The 12,917-nt window shown below is 42.0% G+C and overlaps 1 protein-coding gene across 1 annotated transcript in view; it reads right to left on the bottom strand.

Moving 5' to 3' along the window:
* KANK1 (KN motif and ankyrin repeat domains 1) overlaps positions 1–4,475 on the bottom strand; it is a 322,774-nt gene extending 318,299 nt beyond the window's left edge. Inside the window, exon 1 of the mRNA XM_082242991.1 lies at positions 4,326–4,475. The gene's annotated coding sequence lies outside the window, so the exon portion shown is untranslated. The remainder of the gene's footprint in view (positions 1–4,325) is intronic.
* Positions 4,476–12,917: the final 8,442 nt, after the last annotated feature.

The raw sequence follows: 12,917 nt of genomic DNA, 5'->3' as shown, positions 1-12,917 counted from the left end.
TAAATATCTCCTAAATGTGCATTGTTTAGGAGGTATTTACTTTTGATGAAGTTAGGGACATCACCGGCGCATGCGCTCTGAAGGAATGGCACACTGTCCCGCTACTTCAGAGTTCTATGACACGAACGGCGCAGGAATGAAGTCATCGCGCCTCCGGCCACTCACACAACCAGAGTCTGCGAACCCGGAAGGAAGACCAAGTGAAGGTGAACTCCCCTTAAACAGTGACAGCGCACCGCTGGATGGCTTTGTTCTAAGGTAAGTTTCATATAATGTCCTAGACAATTTGGCTTTACCTTGCAGGACTTTTTTTTTTTTTTTTAAACAGCAGTTTACTACTGCTTTAAGACCAGGAGCCATAATCTTTGATTGGATGAGTTAAAGAGCGTGATATCAACGGCCCTCCTCTCCACCTCGTCCAACGAGGGAATGGACTTGTATTCATTGGCGGAGGTGCCAAGCGAACCCCTGTGGGCAGTGTGCAGAGGAGAAGCTGCTCACATGGAACCCGAACAATCGTGGCCTTTACTATATGTAATTCAGACAACTACAGTAATTTTCAGCTTCCCTAAAGATCCTCCAGATATTGGATATGCATACTTCCACATTGAGCCAAGCTGACCCAATGGAACTGTCAAAAAATGTATTCTTGGGTTCAGCTTTAAAAGAATTAACGTGTTTTAAATCTCATTATAAATGTAGGCAGGCTGCAAACAAGTGCAGTTTTATATGCAGATGCCTGGCTGGAACTCAAAAAAACTGATGCATTATAGGTTGCTACATACAGTAGAAGTATAGAAAAGGTAAAGGGCAGGGATTATCCTAGTGCAATACAGCTCTCTAGAATTGACAAGCCATCCATGGATTGTTTCATAAAATACAGATGTTCAATTAACTTAGAACTTTTGTATTCGAATACAAAATTCTGAACTTAGTCATCAGGTCTCAAAGTAGCTCTACTATTGGGAGACATTGAAAGGTCCCAAGCGGACTTGTCATAACATGTCAAAACTAACATTTGTACTTGGAATTACTAAAGAGCATGTCCATTCAAAGGGTTGTTTTCTTCGTTTTTGGATGAAGTGGGGAGGTGTAAGAGACTCCGTTGAGTTTTTACTGCCATCTTAAACTCCATTAGTAAGATTTACCCTGACTTCCTTTTCTGCTAACAATGGTTTACCAAACAAGAAAGGGAGGGAAACTGTCCAGCAGCAACATGCACATAAATAAGATGCAATGTAGGGAAGGCTAGAACCCCTGGTAGATTTTTACTTTTGTGTGCATGTTGCAAAATTTCTCTCAATTTCTTGTCTAGGGATACCAAGGTCACCAGGACAAAAAGTGTGGTTAAATCTCTGTAAAACAAGACCCAAGTAGCCAGAAAAATCAAAAAGGGGTTCAAATCCTTTACCACGGTTAAGAAAATATTACAGAATTTTCTTTTTTTTTTTATCTTCATATACAAATGAAAAAAACTTTGCAATTAAAAATATCTGGATATTATACCCATGTTGCAGATAGTGTAAATTGGTTGAATATGAAGAAATTGGCATTAGACTGATGGTAGAAGTTGATAAGCTAAAAATAAATAAATAAATAAATTGTAGAATAGGAAGAAATGGCCATTAGACTCAAGTCACAGATAGTAGAAGTTGATAAGCTGCAAAAAAAGGGTGAAATATGAAGAAATTGACATTATACCCAAGTTACAGATAAGTAGAAGTTAATACGCTGCAAAAAGGTTAAAATCGGAAGAAATGGACATTAGCCAAATCACAGATAGCGTAACTTAAAGTAGAGCTCCACCCAAAATGGAAATCTCCGCTTGTTCGCAACTCCCCCCCGCCTCCACTGCCACATTTAGCACTTTTTTGTTGGGGGTGGGGGGGGGAAGCAGGTACCCGGCTTTGACAGGTACCCGCTCCCTGGTAAGATCGCTGCACTGCTATCTGCATCATGTTCGGCCCCTTCTCCTCCTCCTCCTCCCCACTGCCTTCTGGGACCCATGTGTCCCAGATGATGGCGGGACCATTCAGAAAGTGCAGCACGACTCGCGCATGCGCAATAGGAAACCGGAAGGTTTCACTGCCAGTTTCACTTACTTGCAATGCCAGAGCCTGCACCCAAAGCTGATGGACAAAATGGCTTGGGGTGCCGACATCACGGGATCTCTGGACAGGTAAGTGTCCTTATATTAAAGGTTAGCAGCTACACTATTTGAAGCTGCTGACTTTTTTTTTTTTTTTTTTACAGGCTGAAACTGCTTTAATAAGCTGAAATAAGATGGTACTGGAATAAATTAACATTAAACCCAAGTTAAAGTATAACTATTGGCAAAACTTAGTATTTTCGTTTCGGATAGAGTGGAGAGGAATTAGAACGTTGTAAATTTTTTTTTGCTGTCTGTGCCCCAGTTATTGAAAATCACCATCTCTATTCGTCCTGTTTACCATTATCATTAAAAGCAAAAGTAAAGAAAAATCCAAAATTTTGGGTTTTCCCCTGTAAAGTAATAGAGGGGAAATCTTCCAATGAAAACATTAATTCTGCAGAGCTGGGGGGTCCCAAGAAATTCCCTTCATTTTCAGGGATTTACTCTCACTTCCTGCTTGGCTATGGAACAGGAAGTGAAGGGAAATCTCCTCAATGGGACACAGATTGGGGGGGAAAAAAAAAAAAATCTGACAGCGGTTATAATTAAGGATCGACCGATTATCGGCAAAGCCGATATATCGAGGGCCGATATCCACTTTCCCCGATATATTGGAATCGGCCCCTGAGGTTACCGATATTTCGGGAAATTTGCTGTACCAGAGTGATGCCTGCAGCTAGAGGCATCACCCCGGTACCGGCGTCCATAGCTGAGAAGCCGCCCAACAGTCATTACAAGGAAGGAGCGGGAGGGGACGTCCCCTTCCCGCCACCTTCCGCGGCTCACCCGGGTGTCCCAACCCACAGGGAAACCCAGGCAACCAGCCTGCACAGCTGCCGAAGACACGATCAAAGCCACATTTAGCTCTGATCGGGTCTCCATGCAAAAACCCGGAAGTGATGTCATGACACCACTTTCGGGTACTGGCGTCAGTTTAAAAAAAAAATGACAGCATTCAAAACAGCCAAACTTGGCATTTAGAATGCTTTAAAGTGCAAAGGAGGGGGGGTTTGGGATTTTTTTTAGACCCCCAGATCCCTTCACAAGAGTACCTGTCAAGAAAAAAAAAAAAAAAAAATAATATATAATTTTTTTTTTTTTTTTAAATGTACAAAAAAAAAAAAAACCGGCGCATATTGATATACATTGGCCAAAATATTGGTATCGGCAACGAAAAACCGATATCGGTTGATCACTAGTTATAATCCTCCCTCACTCTATCCAAAATGAAAAAAAAAAAAAAAGTTTTGCCTATAGTTCTTCTTTAAGGAAAGTAAGTTATTAATCCGATGTAGAGTAGAGGAGGAAGAACTGGACATCAGACGTAAATTACAGACAGTATTAACAAGCTAAAATATTAGGTTGAAAAAAAAGACACAAGTCCATCTGGCTCAACCATTAAAAAAAGAAAAAATAGAAATATTGTAGCAGTCTTGAGTTGTTATACCGTGTATCAGAAGACGAGCCAACCTGTGCAGGAACTTGGAGCTTAGGGGTAGACAAGTCACTGACATATCAATCGTTCAGTTAATATTAGGAGAGGCTTTAATAAACCGGGAAAAGGTCAGCACTCCTTTCCCGGGAAGGTAATGGATTTAAATTGAATTAAAAGTATGAGTCAAGTAAAGCAAAACTGAAAAATGATCACATATTTAAAATGTGAATAATATATATATATATATATATAATTTTTTTTTTTTTTTTTTTTTTATTTCTTTTTTTCCCCTAACGAAAACATGCATTTTTATTATCCCTTGGAAAGGCAAGAATTTTTCTAGGCTAGCCAGCTGTAGTATGACAAATAGAAGGGTGAATAGTTTCCTCCAGGTGTACAAACACATAGATCCTAGCAGCCCACCCCCTCTATACTACCCATGGCTGTGTCACCTGCTGCCACTATCATGTATAGGAAGGATCCAGGTGTCTCCTATAGATCCATGGAATTACAGGGTGGACCCCCAGCTGCCTGCACACTCTGATGGGGCAATAACCAGCCCAGTGCAGTGTATGATGGAGCCCAGCCTCCCCCATGATGGGAGCACCAGCAAGAGTCATTTCACAGCTTGTAAAGTTCAATCAACAATACAGATCCCCTTTCATCAGGCTGGAAGGCTGTCATCAATCTGAGTGACATGATCAACTCACAGATCACTACAATCCAAGATCCACTCACCTCCAACCATTCCAGATCAGGGACTGGATCCAGGACAATCCTCCCCAGAAAATAAGCAGTGTGTGGAGAGATCCGATGATGAAGGCACAAAGTTGGAAGAACTAGTGAAGAAAGTCCAGCATCCTCCGCACAATAGAGCGTGCACCTCTCCCTCTGTTATCTGTCTTTGTAACAGGAGGAGGCAGGCTCACTGCGCATGCGCACACCTCCCTCCAGCCTGTGTGTGTGTGGGGGAGACAAGGGGAGGATTAGCATGGACACAGCACAAGTGCAAGGAGGATCTCAGCACCAAGGTGGGCACAGGCATAGTCAGAGAGTTTCTGCCATGACATCAGCTCTGCTTTTTCCTCAATTAAATGCTTACACTTTATTATTTCTCTGCTTTATATCACTTTAACATACTTCCCAGGGACATGAATTGTCTGAGCAGTGTGTCTCCTCACCATGGACTGGACTTTCACATTAACCGTCTGCTCAACAATAAAGGTGGTGTCTTCTATTGTCCTTTAGTACTTTTTTTATATTAATATTATATATAAATATTATTTATTTTTAAATTATTATAGATTTTTATTAGTATTATAATAATAATAATATTATTATTTATTCCAATTGGTATTATTTATTATTATTTTAATATATTATGATTATTTATTGGACTTTCACATTAACCATCTGCTGAACAATAAAGGTGGTGTCTTGTATTGTCCTTTAGTACTTTTTTTTAATATTACAATTATATATTAGTATTATTTATTTTTATTAGTAGTCTATATTTTTTAGTATTATAATAGTATTATTATTATTATTATTATTATTATTATTTATTTATTATTTTTATATATTATGATTATTTATTGGACTTTCACATTAACCATCTGCTGAACAATAAAGGTGGTGTCTTGTATTGTCCTTTAGTACATTTTTTTATATTACAATTATATATTAGTATTATTTATTTTTATTAGTATTATATATTTTTTAGTATTATAATAGTATTATTATTATTATTCCAATTGGTATTATTTATTATTTTTATATATTATGATTATTTATTGGACTTTCACATTAACCGTCTGCTGAACAATAAAGGTGGTGTCTTCTATTGTTCTTTAGTACTTTTTCTTATATTACAATTTTATATATTAGTATTATTTATTTTTATTAGAATTATATATTTTTTAGTATTATAATATTATTATTATTCCAATTGGTATTATTTATTATTATTTTTATATATTATGATTTTTTATTGGACTTTCAGATTAACATTCTGTAGAACTGTTTACAACATTGTTATTAGGCTGGCATTGTATTGTCCTTTAGTACTTATTTCTATCAATAATATATATTTTTATTAGTATTATTTATATATTTTATATGAAAATATATATATATATATATATATATATATATATATATATATATATATATATATATATATATTTTTTTTTTTTGTATTATATAATTTATATTTTATGTTATTACTATTATACATTTTTATATTATAACGGCTATCCTATATTATTATTATTATTATTATTAATCTGCAACTGTCTTAGCGCCTACCTAGTGAAAATAACCTTCTTGACCCCTTACAGTCTGGTTTTCGTTCGCAGCACTCCACAAAACCTGCCTTACTAAAACTCACTTAACGATTTACTAACTGCTAAAACCAATAGCCCCCTACTCCATACTCCCACTACTTGACCTCTCTGCGACCTTTGATACTGTTGACCACCCGCTCCATCTCTATTGCCTTCTCATAGGCCTACCTCTCTATAGGCTATCACCTCTTCAGTCTATCATGAATGCTGCTACCAGACTTATCCACCCTACCAACCGCTTGGTGTCTGCGACCCCCCCCTCTCCGCCAATCCCTACACTGGCTCCCGATCGCCCAGCAAATTAAATTCAAAATACTAACTACAACATACAAAGCCATTCACAAATCTGCTCCGAGCTACATCGCCAATCTTGTCTCCAAGTATCGCCCAAACCATCCTCTCTGCTTATCTCAAGACCTCCTACTCTCAAGCTCCCTTGTCTCCTCTTCCCATGCTCTTCTCCAGGATTTCTCCAGAGCCTCTCCCATCCTCTGGAACTCTCTACCCCAACCTGTCTGGCTATCTCCTTCCTAATCTAGCTACCTTAAGGCAATCCCTTAAAACTCATCACTTCAGGGAAGCCTATCATGCCTCCAACTAATCTTTTACCACTCCCATCAGTTTATTCTCACAGTTACGACCTTTTGTACCACCTGTCCCACCCTTTTAGATTGTAAGCTCTTCTGAACAGGGCCCTCTTATTCCTCTTGTATTTTTTTGTATTGTAACTGTATTGTCTCCGTTTTATATTTTAAAGCGCTACGTAACCCGTTGGAGCTATTTAAATCCTGTATTATAATAATAATAATAATTATTATATATTATAATTATTTATTGGACTTTAAGATTAAGGCCCCTTTCACACATATGGTCCGATCAGATCTGCCTGTCGGTGTTTCAGGTGGACCTGCTAGGGATGCTCCATGCATCCCTATGGGGCAGCGGATGTCAGTGGAGACATGTCTGCTGCTATCCGATCCTGTCCGTCAAATCCGGACGGATGGAAACCATATTTTCCATCTGTCTGGCGGATTGGATGAGAACGAACAGGCGGTCCATTCTCATCCGATTCCCCCATAAAGGAGAATGGGATCTGACAGCTCCGTCTCTGCACACAGAGCAGAGACAGAGTTGTCATCCGCCCACTCAGCGAGGATCGGTGAATCGATCCCCTGCTAAGCAGAACGGAGTCCGCCGGCGGAACGGACATGAGTGAAAGGACCCTGAAAATCTGTAGAACTGTTTACAACAACGTTTTTAGGCTGGAAGGAGGTGTCTTGTATTGTCCTTTTTAAAATTGTACCATAGCAGACTGCATTTAGTGTGCACAAAAATGTGCATGTGTTACAAAAATCTAATATATTGCAGCTTACCAATCTTTAGATGTGGTGGCTGACTTAGTTTTCTTTTTCCCTCTGTTTTTATCTGATCTGGCCAGTAACACACCTCCTGGATCAGAGTGTCCCCACTCTGGATGATTGAGCACGGAGGCACCTCTGGACAGCAGCATCGTCAGTCTGGGTGGGGAGAGAAGTGTTAGATGCACCAACAGATTTAAATACAGTTTGGCCCCTTTCACACATACAGACCATTTGTCTGTTTTTTATCCATCCATTGACGGATGAAAAGCGGACATCAATGTATCTCTATTTACATCCCCACCTATCAACATTTGTGCTTTTTAAAATGGATCAAAGCCCTATTTTTGTTCCTGGAAAAAAACCCGGAACGGACAAAAAAACGGAAGTAAATGAACAAATGGTCTGTTTTTACATGTAAAAATGGTTCCAGGACTCAAGTGTTTTCACCTTCCACCCAAAAGGGGAAGCTCCGCTTGTTAGGGCTCTTTACTGCCCAATTTGGCACTTTTTTGGGGGGAGCAGGTACCAGGTTTTGACAGGTACCCACTTTCGGGTAAGATCGCTGCGGCGATCTCAGAGTATTTTCGGCCCCTTCTCCTTCCCCCACTGCTTTCTGGGACACACACAGGTCGGCGGGACTTTTCAGAAAGCGCAGTACGATTCACACATGTGCAGTAGGTAACCGGCTGTGAAGCCTAAAGGCTTTACTCCTGGTTTCCCTTAGTGAAGATGTCGGCACCTGCACCCAAAGCTGATTGAAGAATCGGCTCGGGTGCCAACATTGCTGGATCCTTGGACAAGTAAGTGTTTCTTGTATTAAAAGTCAGCATCTACAGTATTTGTAGCTGCTGACTTTACATTGTTTTTGCCTGGACAGACTGGAGCTTCCGCTACTAGCGATCGGGAGCTTTTTAATCATATGACAGCCAATCACAGCAGTCACATGATCCTAAACCCCTTAACAGGCTGAGAGGCGCCAGCGCCAATGGGTTAATGAAGTTGCAAAGTCTCGCTTTTTTTTTATTTTTAAATAAAAACCATGTTATACTCCCTCCTCAGTGTGGTTGGTTTTGTACATAGTGGCCCGAATCCTTCTCTTCTCAGGTCCCTATTTACTGCTCCTGGCCTCTCCCTCCTGTTGAGTGCCCCCACACCAAGAAGCTTGCTGTGGGGACACCAGAGCCGAGCTGCAGCTCCCTGTGTCCATACAGAGACAGAGCTGCTGTTCAGCCCCACCCCCTCTCTCTCCTGGTCTCAGTCAATCAGGAGGAAGAGTCCCGGGTGGCCGACAGGGCCGTCTTTTCGAATGGGCATGCCCGGCAGTTGCCCAGGGGCCCCACTTGCCAAGGTGCCCCACACACAGGGTGGCAATTTACACACCGATCTGTCCCCCCCCCCCCCCAGGCCAGATTAGTTTACCTGGTGGTCTAGGGCACACCCCCCCGTTGTCAGCTGGGAGCGGGCGCTGGCTGTTTTGGTGTGGCTCTGAGTCTCCGCTGCACTGGTTGCTAGGAAGGCCAGCCGACTGGCATCTAGCAACCAGTGACGTTCTGAGGAGGACCCATCATGCACAGCGGAGAAGGATCCTCCTCGTTGGCTCGTCCTCCTTTCTTCCGCGCCTAGAAGAATGGCTCCACCCACCTCCTCCCTTCATGTGCTCTGCGGCCGATGGAAGGTAATCAGACTGCTGCAGGCTGCTTGGTTTTTTTTTCTCTCTCTCTCTCCCTCGACTGTCTGAGCCATCCTTTTCCTGCCGTATACATCCTCTGTGTGTGTGCCATCCTCTGTGTGTGTGCCATCCTCTGTGTGCCATGTACATCCTCTGTGTGCCATCCTCTGTGTGCCATGTACACCCTCTGTGTGCCATCCTCTGTGTGCCATGTACACCCTCTGTGTGCCATGTACATCCTATGTGTGCCATCCTCTGTGTGCCATGTACATCCTATGTGTGCCTTTCTCTGTGTGCCATGTACATCTTATGTGTGCCATCCTCTGTGTGCCATCCTATACTTGCCATGTACATCCTCTGTGTGCCACCCTCTATGTGCCATGTACATCCTCTGTGTGCCATGTACATCCTTTGTCTCTGTGCCATCCTATACCTATCATGTACATCCTCTGTGTGCCATCCTATACTTTCCATGTACATCCTCTGTGTGCCATCCTATACTTTCCATGTACATCCTCTGTCTGTGCCATCCTATACCTGCCATGTACATCCTCTTGTCTGTGCAATCCTTTACCTGCCACGTACATCCTCTGTCTGTGCCATCCTATACCTGCCATGTACATCCTCTGTCTGTGCTATCCTTTACCTGCCATGTACATCCTCTGTGTGCCATCCTATACCTGCCATGTACATCCTCTGTGTGCCATCCTATACCTGCCATGTACATCCTCTGTCTGTGCCATCCTATACCTGCCATGTACATCCTCTGTGCCATCCTTTACCTGCCATGTACATCCTCTGTGTGCCATCCTCTGTGCCATCCTATACTTGCCATGTACATCCTCAGTCTGTGCCATCCTATACCTGCCATGTACATCCTCTGTGTGCCATCCTTTACCTGCCATGCACATCCTCTGTGTACCATCCTATACCTGCCATGTACATCCTCTGTGCCATCCTTTACATACCATGTACATCCTCTTTGTGCCACCCTGTGTGCCATCCTATATCTGTCCTGTACATCCTCTGTGTGCCATCCCATACCTTCCATGTACATATTCGGTCTATGCCATCCCATACCTGCCATGTACATCCTCTGTGTCATCCCATACCTGCCATGTACATCCTCTGTGTTCTATCCTATATCTGTCCTGTACATCCTCTGTGTGCCATCCTATACCTGTCATGTACATCTTCTTGTGTGCCATCCTATACCTCCCATGTACATCCTCTGTGTTCTATCCTACATCTGTTATGTACATCATCTGTGTGCCATCCTATACCTGTCATGTGCATCCGCTGTTTCTGCCATCTTATACTTGCCATGTACATCATCTTTATGCCATCCTATATCTGCCATTCTCCCTCTCCCTCTCTTTCTCTCTCCCTCTCTCTCTCTCCGTATCGATAATTTGCATTTTTATTCTCATGGGTGATTGTGTAGGCAGGGCCCCCGGTGCACTGCATTGCCCGTTGGCCTATAAGGCTCTTAAGATGGCACTGGTGGCCGAGGGACTCGTGGACATCACTGGATAGAGAAGGGGCTCAGGTAAGTATTATGGGGTGCTGGGAGGCTGCAACACACACAGAAGGCTTTTTATCTTAATGCATAGAATGCATTAAGATATCAAAAACCTTCTGACTTTACAACTCCTTTAAGGACTCTAGCTGGCAGATGTAAAAAAACTGATGTAAACTTCATCAGTTTTTTTCTTTGAACAGTCCGCACGTGTGAAAGGGGCCTAACAAATTGAAACCAAACTTCAGCTAATACTTTATAAACTGTTACAGGAACCGTTTTATTTTTTTTACATAAAAGCTGATTATTGTAAGCACCCCTGTCAGTGGTAAATGGTTTGTCTCAACCCTCTAACTGCTACATCTACAGGACAGATTGCTCTGTTGAAAAACAACAGACTTACTGACCAGATCGCCAGGTGAAAATAAATGAAAGAAGAAAAAAAACTGATACAGTCATCACATCAAAGAAATGGGTAAGCTGCAATATAAAACATGTTTGCTTTTGGGTTTATTACTGCTTTAAGAACTAATTGCACCCCAGCGCAATTGCTAAAGAGCAGCGTGTTTCTCCAAAGGTCGGGAAGATGTGCAGTTTTGCATCCGGCATTCTCTTAAAAAAAAAAATTTTTGCCTGTTCCACTTTAAGGAAGGATTGCGGGACTTTTCTATATGCGGCGTTATCAGGAACTTTCAGATAACATTGCAGTTTTCTCTATTGCATTTTATAGTGTGATTGATGCAATGCCAGCTTTTTAGGAAAATTCTAGGTGCTAATATGTGCTTCTATGGCAAGAAGATCTGACGTCAGGACAAAGCAGCTCTAAAAACTGGCTTTTAGAAGCATTTTGTATTGATGTTAATGCACGTTTTAGCCACATTTAGCAGCCTTTCTCTGCCCTCTTCTATTTTCCAACCTCAAATCCAACTACTACATCTTAAAAACGTCTGACGTGGCCTAAGGCTCCATTCACATACCGTATAAACTTTTCGGATCGCGGGCAGAATTGGCATGATTCTGCCCGTGATCCCGAACCATTGCAAGTCGCGGGACGCCCGTGCAATTCCTGTGACTTGCAATAGTACCCCAAACGCGGTAAAATCGCGCAAACAGAATCCCGAGACGCCTGTCGCCCAAAAGAAGTACAAGAACACCTACAGTTGTGTTCAAAATGATTCAACCCCCCAATGCTGTAAAGGGTTTTAGGGAATTTAGTGTACATTTGTAATTGTATTCAGAATGAAATCCTACAAGGACATCTTAAAGAACCATATGCAACTAAAATTACATCAATTGGCTTTGTAATACAGTAGTAAATGTTTATTTTGTGAATTCTTCATTGACACAATTATTCAACCTCTTAACCACTTAAGCCCCGGAGGATTTGGCTGCTAAAGGACCAGGGTTTTTTTGCGATTTTTTTACTGCGTGAGTTTAACGGACAATTGCGCGGTCGTGCGACGCTGTATCTAAACGAATTTGACGTCCTTTTTTCCCACAAACAGAGCTTTCTTTTGGTGGTATTTGAACACCTGTGCGATTTTTTGATCACGCGCTATAAACAAAAAAAGAGCGTAAATTTTGCAAAAATAACAATATTTTTCACATTTTTTTATATGAAATTCCCCAAAAAAAATGTAAAAATCAAAATTTTTTAACATTTTCGGCCAATTTGTTTTATGCTACCTATGTTTGGTAAAAAAAATTGCAAAAAGCGTATTTTGATTGGTTTGCGCAAAAGTTATCGCGTTTACTAACAAAGGGAAAGATTTTTGTAATTTTTGGTGTTTTTTTTTTTAACGCGTAATGGCGGCGATCTGCAATTTTTTTTTCGGTACTGCGACATTGCGGCGGACAGATCGGACCCTTGACTGACATTTTTGATACTTTTGGGGGTACCAGTGACATTACTGCAGTAATCAGTGCTATACATATGCACTGTTACTGCAAAAATGACACTGGCAGGGAAGGGGTTAACTTTATTGGACAGGGAGGGGTTAAGTGTGTCCTAGGGGCGTGATTCTAACTGTGCAGGGACATTGCTATTGGTGTAAAAGCAAAGATCAACAGTTCTACATAGTAGAACGGTCAGATCTTCACTTTTACACAGGGAGAACTGACAGGCAGCTTGTTTACACAAGCCGCTCTGTCTTTCTCCCTTCACAGGAGCGATCGTAGTGTGACTGGCGGACATCGAGTCCGCCGGTCACACGCACTGACTTGTCTGTGAACGAGCCGCGGCGGGCGCGCGCCGCGGCGGGCGCGCCCGCCCGCAATAGGCTCGCAAGTCAGTGACAGGCGAGTGACGTATCGATACGTCACTCTGCCTGGCCGGGGCTGACCGCCGCAGTATATAGTCGTGCGGCGGTCGGCAACCGGTTAAAGACTACCACTCTGAAGAACAGAGGTTCATTGAAGTGTTTTCAATCAGGTATT

The sequence above is a fragment of the Pelophylax lessonae genome, assembly GCF_965119305.1.
Source record: "Pelophylax lessonae genome assembly, chromosome: 1".
Lineage (NCBI taxonomy): Eukaryota > Metazoa > Chordata > Amphibia > Anura > Ranidae > Pelophylax > Pelophylax lessonae.
Note: the sequence above shows the minus strand (reverse complement) of the source record. Positions and strands in the feature narration are given on the sequence as shown.